Below are 17,500 nucleotides of genomic sequence, written 5' to 3' on the forward strand. Positions count from 1 at the left end.
AAACATTATCTTGACATTTATAAAATAATCTTAAAGAGAAATACTCGTATACAGTTTTGGTAAAATTTATTTAGCACCTCATGAGGGGCCCAGAATTGCCAACAAATTAATTGGATAAAATTTCTAATTTCGAGAAAGTGGATAATCACTTGGATAATATAGAAAGCGGAAAATATATATTTTACAAATTTAATGTCATCGTCCTGCTAAACAGGTCATGAATAAAATATTTAGTATAATTCCTTTTCTTTCTAAGTCGAAAGGTTTGCAGCCCTTATCACTGAGTGGACAAGGATGTAAAGATTAGATTCTTTTAGCTTTCAATTTATGTATCAACATAATATTTACAAACAAAATGGTGAGTTCAATTAACTATTAACTCTTTCTATTTATATATGTGAAGACAATTCAGTGAGAAAGGCAGTAATCAAGGCATATAATTCTTCACATATCCTTTAATCTAAATTCCAAAAGGAACCACCTCCAGACGACACTAAATCAGAAAGGATTATTATCATTAGGATATTAATTTTGGCCCTACTCTCAATGCCGTATTTCATTTATCTACTTTTCCCTAGATTCCATATGATTTACCTGTCCAATAAGTCTGGAATATCAATTCGAAAAGGGTAAAATTCGTAAGGAAACGAACCAGAATAGCCAAGAATATTTTTAGTGTCTAGAATTATGCTGTAAATTATCGTAGTTATAAGCATTAATAAATTTACATTATACTTCAGTTAAGATTTTTATGTTCAATTTGAAAGTATTGAAAGAGTTACCATTTCGTTTTTCTTAACATTTTAAGGTTGGCAATCTTGATGTGTAAGAAATCTCCTATCTTGAACGTAGTATTTTCCTTTTGAAATTGGCCATTCAATGCAACGTATATTTCACAATCTAATGATATGTTTATGATTATGAAAATCTATTGTTGCCATTTTCTCAAAAACTATATAATAAGAGCAATTTCTCGAGTGTGAAATATATGGATTAGATGGACATAAGAAGTCACTCAATGAAAAAACTATGGTATATTTCTCTCAAAAAACAATAAAGAAATTCTATAGGTAAATATGCATCAGCATTCTAATATTATGTTGAAGTTCTTCAAATAATAGAAACAAATTCTGAATTATTTTGAACCTTATTCAAAATGTTTAAAGTATATTCAGGAACAAAGTTCTGGTATTACTGAAAATGGAGGAGTCTATACAAATTGATTTCTAACTGAAGGGGAGGAAGGGTCTTAGACAATAGGCTTTTATGTCCTTTTCTCGTGAGATCACTTTTTAAACAAACTTCACTACTTGCCATTATGTTTTATTTCTCTCTCGGTTTTATTGTATCAACATATCATATTAGATATGAAAAAATTCACGACTCATTCAGTCATCCTGGCTTAAATTTTCCCCTATACTAATAATGGACTCGCCAATCATAGACGACATGAATACCATTATTCCAAACAAAATACGTAATAATTATATAAGAAAAAGAATAAATAAACGACCTTTTTGAGCAGATGATAATACAATTAAAAGACAAGTAAATTAGAAAACTTAATTCATAATATTTTCTTTGATTAATCGTCTGTTGATGTTTCTTATTGTTATTTCTGACGGCTGGATTTTAAAATATGCTTTGTAGGTTAATAAGAAGTTGAGTGATGCATTCTTCGATGTGTTTCCTGTTTCAATGTTATTTGCTTAATTAAAATCACCTGTGAGTTGTAATATGACAGATAATAATAGTGATAGTAATAGTAATAGCATTGTAATATTCAATAGAAGCAGGGGAGCTAAACTTAATAAAAGCAACACCAACTTTCTACGATCATATAATTCTAAATTGTATCAGAGGTTGTGACCACCATTTCGTAGTATGTCTTGATTCAATATGATATGACTTGCTTTAATAATTATTATTATTATTATTATTATTATTATTATTATTATTATTATTATTATTATTATTATTATTGTCACGAACGAAGAGAGTGACATATGAAATGGCAATTTTTTTTTCAAAGATATCTCACTCAACCCGCAGCCCAATCAATCCCTAACCATAGATTTCGGAGCGAGGAATTTTCAGCGGTGGAGTCAATAACTCCAATACAAATAAATATTTTCAAATGAAATTTCAAGAAATTATTTAAGAATATATAAGCTTTGTTTTAGCTAATTTCATTGTTAATACCTGTTATAGGCGCATGCCCTGGCTGTCACTTTTGTTCATAAGTGACGACTTTTAACTAAAACATCAGTGAGGAGGAGCACAGTACTCCTAGATTTTTTACAGACATCCAAACAATTTTTACAGGGTTTGAGGGTGTTATATGAAGTATATTCTTACCCATTTTCCTGTTGATATCTGTCATAGAAAAGCCACAGCAAACGTTTATTTCAGTATGAGTTGAATGGTTATTTTTGGCGGTGGAGTAAATTGTTCCCAGAATAATTTTCATATCCAGATGAAAATTTCAGGGATTGATAGGAAACATAGGTCCTCTGTTCCTGCCAAATTCCATGGTAATATCTACAATTGTAAAGACACAGCTATCATGTAGCCTTCTTAAATATGATGTTAAATGTAGCAACATTACAGTGAACTGCGCGTTATTATTATTATTTTTATTATTATTATTATTATTACTACCACTTGTTAAGCTACAATCCTAGTTGGAAAAGCAGGATGCTATAAGCCCAAGGGCTCCAACAGGGAAAATAGGCCAGTGAGGAAAGGAAATAATTGAAACTACAAGAGAAATTGTTAACAATTAACATAAAACAGTAATAACATTTAAATAAGTATTTCATATGTAAACTACAAAAAGTAAAAAAAAAAAAAAAAAGTAAGCGAAATATGATAGAATAGTGTACCCTCAAAAAAGAGAACTCTACCCTAAGACAGTGAAAGACCATGGTACAGAGGCTATGGCAGCATCCAAGACCAGAGAACAATGGTTTGTTTTTGGAGTGTCATTCTCCTAGAAGAGCTGCTTACCATAGTGAGCAACATCAACAAGGGTCAATACCCATCTCATGAACAATATCCATCCAGAGTTCAGCTAGTGTATTTATTTCATTACTTTTCATTAACTATTTTTCTTCTTGAGAGTAGCCCAGTAAATACTTTTAAAGGAAGGGTCTGGTGAGGGGGGGGGGGTTAGAGAATTTCCCTCTCCCCCTGTTGTAGAGAGAGAGAGAGAGAGAGAGAGAGAGAGAGAGAGAGAGAGAGAGAGAGAGAGAGAGAGAGATCTTATTTGATAACCGTTAATCTACTAGCAATTATTGCTAACCTAATTCATTATTAGTATATATGTAGTAGCTAGTAGCGGTGCTAATAGTTCTGTTGTTGAAGGTTGATTAGAGAATTATAGGGTCCTTTGACGGGACAGACAGTACTACATTGGATCCCTTTCTCTGGTTACGGCTCATTTCATCTTTTCCGACGCATATACAGAATATTCTGGCCTATTCTTTGCACATTCCCCGCTTTCCTTATGCACTTGACAACACTGAAATTACTAAATTCTTCTTTTCTCAAGAGGTTGACTACTGCCGTAAAATTGTTCAGTGGCTATTTTCCTCTTAGCTAGGGTAGAAGAAACTCTTTAGCTATGGCAAGGAGCTCCTCTACAAGAAGGACACTCTACTCTTGGGTAGTGCCATAGCCTCTGTACCATGGTCTTCCACTGTCCTGGGTTAGAGATCTCTTGCGAGAGGGTACCCTCGGGCACACTATTCTATTAGATTTCGCTTCCTCTTATTATTTCATAGATTTTATGCTCTTGTTATTTTCAAGTTTTTTATAGTTTATAAATGAAAGATTTATTTTATGTCATTATTGTTCTTAAACTTCTTTTCTAGTTATTCCTTATATCCTTTCCTCACTGGGCTATTTTCCTTGTTGGAGCCCTTGGGCTTATAGCATCCTGATTTTCTAACTAGGGTTGTAGCTTAGCAAATAATAGATAATAATAATAATAATAATAATAATAGCAAACATTAAATATTACATTTGCATAGTCGATAATCAGTGATGGATACAGTAGATACTGATGACTGTGTAGCATCTTCAATACCATCAGTATTTAGTTAATTGAGTCGGAAATAAGTTTGATTGAGGTAAATGAGACTTTGTTTTATAGACTAGCAGAGCTTTTGAGAACTTGATCTTATTGAAAAAAAAAAAATCATATAAAAAAGTTGCTTAGTGTCAGAATGACTTAATTTCACAAAATTTCTCCACTATTTCGTCAAAAAAATTAACTTGTATACAAAATGAGTCCTTACATTAATACCCTGTCTGTAACTAATCAGTGGTTGTCTAATTACTCTGAGTTTTATCTTGAGAAAATGACATAGCTTTGGGATCAAGCTGACTCCCTATCCATTTAATGCACAACGTTCTTATAATCTCCATTCAAAGAGGATTATCCTTTCTAAGTGATGTGTGACCTTCATATCAGTAAAGCCCACAGCTTGAGTCCTAAAAAATGTTCTCTCACTCTTTAGATTTTATTTTCTGAGCTTCCTTTATCCCCTGACATGTCTTGTTGGGTCTTGATTCTCTAGCATTTGTATCTTTTCTTTCATTCTTTAATCATTTATCTATTAAAATTTCTCGGTATTTTAAAAAAGAATGGCCTTCCACTCCGGTGCTGGTCTTAGGCCGTCAATTTTGGTTCCTACACTGTTAAGAAAAAACCGTAATTTTAACCGGAAATCCTCCGTAAAAGTATACCTTTCTCAGCCGTATTTCAGTAAAATATATCATCGCCATCATTATCATCATCATCATCATCATCATCAAATTTCGTGTTTCTTCATTATATTGAATAGATTTTCAAGGTGGAGCCTTGGGGAGAGATTTTAGTTTGGAGCTCATGGTTTTAGATACACGCTAATGTGTGTGTGTGTGTGTGTGTGTGTATATCTATCTATCTATCTATCTATCTATCTATCTATATATATATATATATATATATATATATATATATATATATATATATATATATATAAAATCAGCCAGATAAGGCAAATTAGTGCTTAATACATAGACTGCATACCAGTTGATGAAGTTTTAAAAATCCCTTTATTCAGATAAGAAATTTTCACTAAAATTATAATTGGTGATAATTATTATAGTCAATTTAATTTAACATTCGTCTTTAACAATTTCATTGAAAAATATATTTGGACTTTACAGATATTTTCTTTCCAAAGACTCTCTCTCTCTCTCTCGAAAAAAAAAAAAAAGCTGCATATGTTGTTCTGAGAGAGAGAGAGAGAGAGAGAGAGAGAGAGAGAGAGAGAGAGAGATATTCACGTTTCAACTCCATTCCTATTGCAAGCAATTTTGGAATGGTCTGTTCGCACTTAACTCTTTCCTGTTAGAAAAACCATATATTTCAAGGGCTCAAAGTTTTAGGGAAGTTTAAGGCTTTTAAGTAAGGGTATGTGTGGCATTTGATTATTATTATTATTATTATTATTATTATTATTATTAGGTAAGCTACAACCCCAGTTGGAAAAGCAGGATGCTATCCAAGGGCTCAACACGGCAGGACAAAGGCCTCAGACATGCCTTGGTCATAATTGGGGTTTCACCATTTTCATAACCACGCTGGTCATTGCAGGTGGGAGACTAGTCTAATCGCTCAAAGCAAACCAACCTAGTATGGGTGGCCCTGACAAGTTATTCAAGCTTTGCTGATCATGGCGTTGAACAAATCCTTCTCTTCTTGCAATTGGATCTCTCTCTCTCTCTCTCTCTCTCTCTCTCTCTCTCTCTCTCTCTCTCGTTGACGCTGGTAGGCGCACACAGGAAGCATGTCCCATACTTATACCAGAAGATAGGAAGCTATCGAACTATTTAACTATTCATATGGCATTAATATGCTCTACAATCAGTATAATCTTATTTCATATCAGGTAGCACATGTATTTATTGTTTAATACAAAAACATTCCTTTGTAACCTGGGAATCAATACCACTTCTGTTTGACTCAATTCAACTATTGTGTAACTCATACGCGTATATGAAAGCAAATCATTCGATCACACACATGTACTTTTCATGTGCTTACTGTACATGCATACACTCTGCTACGAAAGGTAAAGACTTCCTAGTGAGGCTAAAGGTTAAGATTGAGATTGAAATGTAGTTAAGTAGAAAAATGAAGGAATTGTAATGAGAAAGACAAACAAGTAGAGAGAGAGAAACGGGTTCCTCAGCTGCTGTATAGGCCGTGAGACAATTATTGGAGGCCCTGGTGGGTGGGATCGTTGGGGGATCTCAGGGAAGGGTATGATATTGACACACTCCCAGAGAAGGCTTTAGCTGCACCATGAACTATGGTGATCCCATCGATGGTGCATATTTTAATATGGTGTTCTCAGTATGGTGATAGTTTTCTCAGGAACACGAAGGTTGGGCGAAAAGGGGTGGGGGGTGGGGGGATGGAGGTGATGATGTAATCTAAATATCTGTTGAAGTTTACGGTCCAAAAGACAAGGCCTGACTCCCATGTACCATTTCGAACCTCAGAGGAAGGGAATCTATTTGTTTAATTGATCTTTACCAGGGCTTATTTTGAGAGGTAGATCCGGGATTAGATGACACCTATTATTATTATTTTTTATTTTTTTATTATTATTATTATTATTATTATTATTATTATTATTATAAGCGCAGACATCATGTCTCTAATTACTTGCTGTGGGCATGTTTGATTATTCCTAATTGAAGGTTTCTGATATGTCTACTGAATATTGTTTATTAGTATCAGACCGATAAATCAATGTTCTTAATATGTTAACCCTCTGTCGTTTCCAACTGGCTTTTAGAACCCAACGGACCAAGAAAATATTGAAGATTACTATATTGTTACAGCATCTAAGAGTCTGGTGAGAAATGTGGGTCATTCTCTTGGTTATAAGTCAAGGATTAGATTGATTTTGATATGGTTTAATCTTCTGATAGATTAGTGATAACTTTCTCAATCATCTTTACTTGTGTTGCCACTTGTTAAATTTTATTGTCGCCATCTGATGTGGCATTGCCCCAAGAAATAGGAATTTTGTCTTGTTTTTGTGGACTGAGGTTTTATGAAATACGATAAAAATAAGTATTGATCATTTTTGTTTTCGCAAATAGAGTTGAAATTAGGTTTTAGAACAAGTTCTTCTTATGAATGATAATGTAAGGGTTGTGGTGACCTGGTGGTAGCGTCCTTGCCTGTTGATTGACAGAGTTGGGATTCGAATCCCACACAAACTCGTTAGTTCCTTTGGTCACTGCAACTTCATCTCCCTTGTGATCTAAGGATTGGGGGTTCGGGGGAGCCTGTGGGTCTATCTGCTGAGTCATCAGCAGCCATTGCCTGGCCCTCCTTGGTCCTAGCTTGGGTGGAGAGGGGGTTTGGGTGCTGTTCATATGTATATATGGTCTGTCTCTAGGGCATTGTCCTGCCTGCTTGATAGGGCAGTGACACTCTTCCTTGCCTGTGCCATTCATGAGCGGCCTTTAAACCTTTAAACTGATGGTGTTTCATGCTGGGCACTTTAGCAGACAACTTCTGTGGTTGGTTATAGATTTTTAAAGTTTATTATTATTATTATTATTATTATTATTATTATTATTATTATTATTATTATTATTATTATTATTAGCAGAACTACAACCTACAGGGCTCCTGTTGGCAGGGACTGCTCAATTCTCTCTCTCTCTCTCTCTCTCTCTCTCTCTCTCTCTCTCTCTCTCTCTCTCTCTCTCTCTCTCTCATAGCATTTGCATTTAGTTTTTTCATAATGATTAATGGAAAGTACGTTATTTTAGTCAGAAATATTCTTTACATGGTTAAATCTCTCTCTCTCTCTCTCTCTCTCTCTCTCTCTCTCTCGCTTTGGTGTTTAATCTCCTCCGAGACTTGGGTTATGTAGGAACGGTGGCCTGCTATCCTTCCTGGGTAGGCTTAGTGTAGGCTGCAGCCTGCTGTAGCTAGGTGGAGGTCCATCCAAGCAGCTGGTTACTTCACAGAATGCGAAGTTGCCATTTTGTCAATGATCATAATTAATAGTATTTATAAAGTAAAATAACACCAGTTTCTGTATCTTGATTCTTGAACAACTTCAGTGCCTTTATACCTATCTATGTAAAAGGTGTTTCAACGAAATATAGGTCAATTTTAAAGAAAATTGTCGTCTGCATTTCATCAGTTGGATGTTTGTTGACGTCTTTTCTCTTCTCACGTGTGCTGAGTGTGACAACTTTGACACTTTAGAGACATGGGTGTATGTTATCTGGTATTGTGACCATACAGTTTACCATTAAAAGTGTATATATATATATATATATATATATATATATATATATATATATATATATATATATATATATATATATATATATATATATATACTCCTACACCGATTGCCGCAAAGGGCCTCAGTTAGATTTCGACAGTCGTCTCTATCTTGAGCTTTTAATGGAATTTGGGTCATTTATCCAGGGAGGCCATTCAGATCCAAGGTGCAGCTGGGGGAAATTATTTAGAAATTTAGCCAGGAGTTAAAACATAACTCTAGAAAATAGGTGCAACTGAAGTCCAAATTGATATTGCAATAACTCATGAGTAATACTGTAACGCTCATGTTTCATACATACTTATACTGTACACTGTAATACTATTGATTTTTATCTCTCGTTCTCTCCCGCTCTGATAATAGAAAAACCCGTCTAAGCTTAAAGTCTATAGATGTATATGTAGATCTTGTTTAAGCTTACCATCGCATTCAATCAGATTGTAAGCATTTTTGTGACATTGTTGCTCTCAACTGTTTGTATACAAGCTCTTTATATGTTGAATAAACTTCACTTGCATTCACCTCGCCTTTCTATTGAGTGCCTAACAGATCACCTTTCCACAATGCCCACAGTACACCGTATTATCCCAAAAAGGGCATATTTACCTTATATTTAGGGTGAGCCAGGGCACTAATCTATCAATATGTATTTATTAGCCGACAATCATTTATTCAACCCTGATAATAATGATGTCTTGATTTAGTAGAAATGAATTTTGATGAAATTTTCTTGACATTCTTTTTATTTGAAATGTTGCTTAATTAATTTGTATTTCTTTTGCTCCTTCGCAGGTGGGAGTCCAGATTGGTGATGTCCTCTACCTGTGTTAGCTAGGTGAGTACATGAATCTGATCACTTCTGCTCTCTCTCTCTCTCTCTCTCTCTCTCTCTCTCTCTCTCTGTTTTATATATTATTGAATACAATTTTTTATATTTTTGATAATATTTCTTGGAGTGTTTATTTTTTACTCAGTTGGTTATGTGTTCATCACAGATACTGTATATTGAAATCAGCCAGTCTGCGAAATATGGGTGTGTGTGATAGATAATTTTAGAGTTTCTTTTTATCAATTGTAGGCATAGTAGGTTTTTAGTGAATTATTGAAGGGTCTAAAGTTGAGAATATTCTGGTTTTGTGTAAAACTGGGTTTTAGTTTATTTATTGTTTTGGATAATTCTGCAAATATTATTTCATCTCTTATATTTTAGCCCCATCTCTCTCTCTCTCTCTCTCTCTCTCTCTCTCTCTCTCTCTCGTTTGGTGTTTGGCGTTTGCATTTTCATGTTAATACAGCTAAATCTATTTACTATCATTCATGATTATTATACCACTTCATACACATAGCCTTTATTTTCATTCCAACACTTTAATATCCCCGTTTCTCAACAGGCAATAACTTTCCCACTTTAACCCACATGGTCCTTCCCCCCTCTGTTATGCTGCCAGAAGAAATGGACATTTTAATAATCAAACTCAGATCATCGTCTTTGCATCTGTCGTTTGCATGTCAATCAGCCTGTCATTGGGGGATATGAGTCTCTCTCTCTCTCTCTCTCTCTCTCTCTCTCTCTCTCTCTCTCCTCTCTCTCCTCTCTCTCTCTTGCACGATATATGCAAGAGTGTGTTCTATCAGTTAGCATCTTTTAATCTTTATGTAATGCGAGATGTACAGTATCTTGGTCTCTTCCCAAAATCAAACCATTGTTCTCTAGTCTTGGGTAGTGTCATAACTTCTGTACCATGATCTTCCACTGTCGTGGGTTAGAGTTCTCTTGCTTGAGGGTACACTCGAGCACACTCTTCTATCTTATTTCTCTTCCTCTTGTTTTGTTAAAAAATTTTATAGTTTATATAGGAGATATTTATTCTAATGTTGTTACTCTTCTTAAAATATCTTATTTTCATTTTTTCCTTTCCTCACTAAGCTATTTTCCCTGTTAAACCCCTGGATTTATAGCATTCTGCTTTTCCAACTAGGATTGTAGCTTAGCAAATAACAATAATAATAATAATGTAAGGCATACGATTTATATAAAAAGAACGACCTTTATTTTATCCATTATTTAGTGGGATAAGGGTTTGTGTATCGTCATGAACAGCAAAGGTGAACTAATCAAGGCCTTAGACATGTCTGGGGTTTGGCCATTTTCATCACATGCTGGTCGCTGTGGATTGGTGATGGTGGGAAACTTTAGTCTGATCGCTCACAGCAAACCATACTTGAATGATTCTACCTCATTAATCACTTATCTTCTCAATGATATTTTATCTTCCATTGCATATTGCGTTCTCATCTTCTTGTCTTTCTTCTATTGATCGTGAACCCAGCCTCGTGTGATATTTCATGCATAATTTTCTATTGCCAATCCAGTCTAATCCTTCTCCACCATCTCCGACTGTTCTACGCATTACAGAATACAATAGAAGTAAAGTATATAATTTAATGTAGTTACTGTTCTTGAAATATTTTATCTTATTTGTTTATTCTTCTCTTGTAGTTTAATTATATCATTTTTTCCTTTCCGCACTGGGATAATTTTCCCTATTTGATACCTTGGGCTTATAGCATCTTGCTTTTCCAACTAGAGTTATAGCCGAGCTTGTAGTAATAATGATAATAATAATAATACTAATAATAATGATAAACAATTTGTTAACTTGTTCATTTTGCGTTTGGTCGACAAACTCAACCATGTATGTACTTTGTTAGTGAAACACAAACAAATACACATTTATATCACATGCCCATATGCTTATATATGGGAGGTGCAGAACTCAGCTTTCCATTCATGGTGTGTATTATTGAAGGCTTCATAGTTTCTCGCATTATCAAATCAGAGTTTCCAGGCAAATCGACATCACCAAGAACTTTTCCATCAGGTATCGTGTCTGTGGGTTTCTCAGAACCCCACAATGTCAAAATTCGTTCTGCCAAGATTACAGTTGGTGCCAGCAGCCTTTTGCTTCTTGTCTGGTTAGTTTTTGACATCGTCACTAGTTTTTATTTTGTCTTTAGCAAATGATCTTTGGTGCAGTCTTTGATATTCATATTCATATTTTATTATTATTATTATTATTATTATTATTATTATTATTATGACTTGCTAAGCTACAACCTGAGTGTGAAAAGCAAGATGCTATAAGCCCACGAGGTCCAACAGGAAAAATAGCCTAGTGAGGAAAGGAAATAAGGAAAAACTACAAGAAGTTTAAAAACAATAATAACATTAAAATAAATCTTTCATATATAAACTATGAAAACTTTAAAATAACAAGAGGGTAAAATCTTCAAAATAACTAGAGGAAGAGAAACAAGATAGAATAGTGTGCTCGAGTGTACCCTCAAGCAAGAGATCTCTAACCCGAAACACTGGAAGACTATGGTACAGAGGCTATGGCACTACCCAAATCCCTTTTTATTCTATTTTTGTTTAGTTCTCGTGCCCGGCTAGTGTTTTAATGATGGAAGGCCTATCATGAAAACCACGAATTACAAGTGCACTTGTTCATACTCTAAGCTTGCATTTATAACGGAAGATTTTTTGGTAAGGTGTTACACATGCAGGGGTCAACTTTCTTTCTTATGGACTGATTCTCAAAACTTATAAAACAACAATTTGTCCGTTTTCGTTCCTTCTGATAATGACACACTTTCCAATTTCCTCTCTAAATTAAGTAGGTAATATTAACTTAAACTTCTAAGTGGCGATATTTTGATAAGCAACTGCTTTAGTACAAGTACCAATGTTGTCATATCTTTACAGCAGAGAGAGAGAGAGAGAGAGAGAGAGAGAGAGAGAGAGAGAGAGAGCTGCGCTCATTTTAAATAATAGCAATTTAATCAATATCCTTGCCCAAAACCGAATTTATCTCCACAGTCTATATTTACCTCATGATAATTTATTACTCCTTAGGGACGCTCGCCAGACCGGGGTTCTAGTCACTCTCAAACTCGATAGTTTCTTTAGTGTTTGCAACCTCACCATCCTTGTGAGCTAAGGGCGAGTCTATAGGTCTATCTGCTGAATCATCAGCAGTCATTACCTGGTCTTCCCTGGTCCTAGCTTGGGTGGAGAAGTCGCTTGAGCAATGATCCTCATTGTCAGACTTGAGGCGCATTGTCCTGCTTGCTAGGGCAATGTCCTTTTTTTCCAGACGTTGCTGATGTCCTTGCCCTTCCAAATGGGATAGATAAGCGGGAAATAATCAATAGAAATTTGTTCAAAGTTTTGCTAGAAAATAAATTTGATTTGATTTAACTGTGAATGTTGTGGTAAAGGAAGATTTATATGTGGGGCTAGGAGGTAATCCCTTGGTGTCAGGCACAAGTCGAACTACTGACTTTTATTTCAATAGAATGCGTTTTTCTCTTATTATAACTGATAAGGAAGGTATACTGTATATACACACACACACACACACACATATATATATATATATATATATATATATATATATATATATATATATATATATATATATATATATATATACAGTATATATTTATGTCACTTTGTAATAGCTGATCTGGCATTTTCATTTAATTTTCATTTTCATTTAAATGCAATCCATTTTTACTATTCATTCTCTTTAATAGTCATAGTTTATTAATATTTGCTAACAATCGTTCATTCCCTATCTTTTCCTTACTCCTGAGTTCTTTGCATAGCCCTGTCTTCTCTCTGAGAGTGGCCGTGGGAATGTTATCTCCTCCCTACCGGGGAGGGGGAAGGCTGTCCTGTCAATCATTTGCTATGGTTGGTAATGATTGTGGTTGCATAGGTGTAGGTGGGTAGGAGAAGCCATTCAACCTCATCCTCTATCCCTTCATCCTTCCGTGTTAGTGGAATAGTCATTTGTTTTAAATGTTATAATGATTATTGTTGTTTTTCTCCATTTATTTTTGTGATTATTTAGTTTACGTATATATACTTCGAAGATACACAATAATTTCTCTCTCTCTCTCTCTCTCTCTCTCTCTCTCTCTCTCTCTCTCTCTCTCTCTCTCTATCAATGCTAAGTTTGTAGTGTATTATTGTATTGCAATAGCTAAAAATGGTACACTCTGTTTTTCCTTTTTGGTGTATGGTTTTTTTTTTTTACTGTCCCTCTCATTATTATTATTATTATTATTATTATTATTATTATTATTATTATAGTAGGGCGAGGCAATTTTGGACACCTTTTCAGAAACCTTTGTACAAAATCTGTATTAATAATTTATGACCAAAAATCAAACATGCTTTCAAAAGAGGGAGGTCTTAGCTATAACAATAGTTTGTCTCATAATCATCAAAGAATTAGAAATTCCTATATTTCAGCAATAAAAAAAAAATATCTTAGAGGCGAGGCAATTTTGGCCAGCGAGGCAATAATGGACACGTCTGTATCTCCGTCAAGCGGCAACGCTCAATTTGCAAATTATGACAATTTGTGGTCACTATCAATATAAATATTATAGTAAAAAATTATGGACTTACATAAATTTTTGTGTCCGTAATCCAAGATTGTCCAATTTTGCCTCACCAAGAAAAAAGTGAGAAATTTGCCTGTCCAGTTTTGCCTGACCATGGCTTTGAAAACTGTTCAATTTTGCCTTACTATATGAATATATAAATTAAACTTTGTATTCAAGCACACAAATATACTTTTATGTGTAAATCTACATATATGTAATCGTGAGCATACAAAATAAGGCATTAGGAGTGCAGTATAGGGGGGGGGGTCTGACCAGGGTGACACCCTAAAAGGGGGTGACACCCTGAGAGTTACATCTACAAAAAGTTTGTCTTTCTAGCTTGAGGGTTATGATATGATTTTCAAAAAGTTACTTAATACTGGGGACACACTCAAAGGTGTAAACACTCAGGGGTGGAACCTTCAAAATGACCGACCAAATCATGGTGACATCCTCGAGAGGGGTGTCACCCCAAATGCTACAAATAATTAAAATAAAAACTTCCTAGTATATACATTGCTCCTAGAATAATTCACATATCCAAATGAAAAGTTCAGGGATTAGGGGAAATATATTTTTCTTTTTCTACTAATTTCTATGTTGATAACTGCAATAGAAAATTCATGGGCTTTGCCGAACAGAGATCCTCAAATAACGACTGAAGAAAAAGGGCCATTCTGAAAATCAGAGAAATCTCTGTTGGAAGTCACTTCTGCAACTCGGGTAATACTAGGTAATTCAAGGCTTAATCACAAACACAAAAAGAGTATTATAAATTCATGTAACTAGTGTTGATATCTACTACTAACTTAGATGTCAAATGTATGTAATTTCGAAAGGAAAATACTTTAAAAATCATTGAAAATAATTATAAACATCATGATGATATTTTCCTTGATTCCAGTTAGTTTATGCAAATATATTTGTAAATGGAAGAAAGAGTAATTCTGAACATAGAATGTTCTATGAAAATATGCATTTTAAGGCTTTATTTTCCGGTGTGAATATACCCTTAGCAACAGCTAGACCCAAATTAGATGTGCACATTCTTTTGGACTTGAGGGACCCTCATGAATGGCAGGGACGAGGGACAGGACTGTGCCCAAGAGGCTGATACTGTATGCATAAGATCGGCGTCCTATTAATCTCTCCATTAAGCTAGAACCAGGGAGGACCAGGCAAAGGCTGCTGACGACTCGGCAGGTAGACCTGTAGGCTAGCCCCCAAAGCCCCCATGCATAGCTCACAAGATTGGTGAGGTTACAGACACTACTAGAAGCTATCGAGCTCAAGTGGATCTTGAACTCTCGTCCAAGAGATTGACAGGCCGGGGTGTTTTAGATAAGCTACCATAAGCCAAGAAGGTAATATCACCTAAAAATAGATGCTTGCTATAGCCAATTAATTGGGGATTTAAAGAAAAGGATAACGAAGTGTAGGAATTTGCACACAACTGTAGAAGTCTAAAGGACAGATCACATTTATGTAATTGCACGAACCAGAATTCATAGTGGATACCACTGCACCTATAACCGTTGTATCACCTTCTACTCAACTTACTAGTAGGTAAAAAAAACTCTAATTATACCTAATGGGCCCAATATGATGCATACATGATGCTTCGCAGGTAGTATTACCCGAAAATGTATGCTAACGATAACCTTCTTCAAGAAACTTCAAAAATATCCCTAATTGAAGGACTTGGAAAAGACTTTGTCCAGACAGATGCAGATGTCATTGAAGCAGAGGAGACATATGTGTAACTGCATATGTAATTGATTCATAGCAAGTAACCAAGACGTCCATGACTGTGGTTTCAGTCCAAACCGAACCCAGCAATTCAGAGAAGGCCCGTTGAAATCTCCTCTCAGGAGAGGCCGAAGGGAGGCATATGGCTTAATATAAACATCCACTATTTCGTTGATATATATATATATATATATATATAGAGAGAGAGAGAGAGAGAGAGAGAGAGAGAGAGAGAGATACATACATATATACTGTATATATATTTATATATGTGTGTGTGTGTAAATATATCACACTGGCCAGCGTGGTGATGAAAATTGGCCAAACCCAACGTGAATAAAGACATGTCTGAAGCTTTTGTCCTGCAGTGGACCAGAAACAGCTACGTTTGTTGTTGTTGCGAGTATATATATATATATATATATATACACATGCAGAGACACAAAGGTTAACAATGAACTAATTTTTAAATGAAATATGCATGCTCTCTCTCTCTCTCTCTCTCTCTCTCTCTCTCTCTCTCTCTGTAAAATACAAAGGATATATTTGAATATTTAAACCTAATTTTCATAACATCTGAAAAAGACAAACTGTCAAAAAATCCTTGTATAAATTTAATGCACTTCTTCAACGTAACTGATTTCTCACCCAAGATTTTGATTTTAAAGAATAAACAACAAAAGGTTAATTGGATCAGGGATATTGTCAAAGGAAACAGGAATTTATCAACATATTCAGAATTTAAAGTGCATTTTATATCTATAGGACAATGTTAAAATAACTTTGATTTACCTTTGCTTATAAAACTGTTCACAAAACTTTAGATCAATATGAAAAATGTATCTTAAGCCAGAGGATGAGATTTTGATTAAGAGTACCGTATAGGCATACGTATCATGTAATTATAATATGGGTTTAATTTATTGCCAATACTTTCTATAACTGAAATATAAAAGCTATAATATTCATAGTTTTATTCTATATATTCATTCGAAAGAAAGTATCAAAATAAAATGTTCCAATGGTATTTCATGAACTGGCGTTTGGCTCTTTGACATAGTTCAAAGAGCAAACCACAATTTCCTAACAGTTTGTCCGAATGGCGTGTTCCTATTGGCTAAGGATTATGTTTCTTTGCCCTTTCCCGAAAGGAGCGTTCCTATTGGCTAATTTCCTTACCGTTGCCCGAATGGAGCGTTCCTATTGGCTAAGGACATTGAAAGGTAACTCCCAATTTTTTCCTTAAAGCCGAATTTTCTTTCCAATATTTTGCTTCCAAAATGACCTCACTGAGGCCATCTGTTGATACATTTAGGAACATGGCAAGTTCACTAAATCAACTGAAAAATTATCGTATTTTTTATTTAAAAATACGTATAAAATATTCATTACATATAATAGATGAATAAGATATGAATTGAATTTATTTTACATAATAATAATGTCGAGATAAACATTATCTTGATATTTATGAAATAATCTTAAAGAGAAATACTCGTATACAGTTTTGGCAAAATTTATTTAGCACCTCATGAGGGGGGTCCAGAATTGCCAACGAATTAATTAGGTAAGATTTTAAATTTAGAAAAAGTGGAAACTCACTTGGATGATATATAAAGCGGAAAATATATATTTTTTAAATATAAATTCATCCTCCTGCTAAACAGGTCATGAATAAAATATTTAGTATAATTCCTTTTCTTTCTAAGTCGAAAGGTTTGCAGCCCTTATCACTCATTGGACAAGGATGTAAAGATTAGATTCTTTTAGCTTTCAATTTATTTATCAAAAATTATTTACAAACAAAATGGTGAGTTCAATTAACTATTAACTCTTTCTATTTATATATGTGAGGACAATTCAGTGAGAAAGGCAGTATTCAAGACACAATTCTTCACATATCCTTTAATCTAAAT

General features: G+C 34.5%; 1 long non-coding RNA gene across 1 annotated transcript in view; it reads left to right on the plus strand.

Annotated features, from left to right (window-relative positions):
• The window catches only part of LOC137636200 (uncharacterized), an 87,106-nt gene that overhangs the window by 30,108 nt on the left and 39,498 nt on the right, over positions 1-17,500 (plus strand). The window contains exon 3 of the long non-coding RNA XR_011042983.1: positions 9,168-9,210. This is a non-coding gene — a long non-coding RNA (uncharacterized lncRNA). The remainder of the gene's footprint in view (positions 1-9,167; positions 9,211-17,500) is intronic.

The sequence above is a fragment of the Palaemon carinicauda genome, unplaced genomic scaffold, assembly GCF_036898095.1.
Source record: "Palaemon carinicauda isolate YSFRI2023 unplaced genomic scaffold, ASM3689809v2 scaffold25, whole genome shotgun sequence".
NCBI lineage: Eukaryota > Metazoa > Arthropoda > Malacostraca > Decapoda > Palaemonidae > Palaemon > Palaemon carinicauda.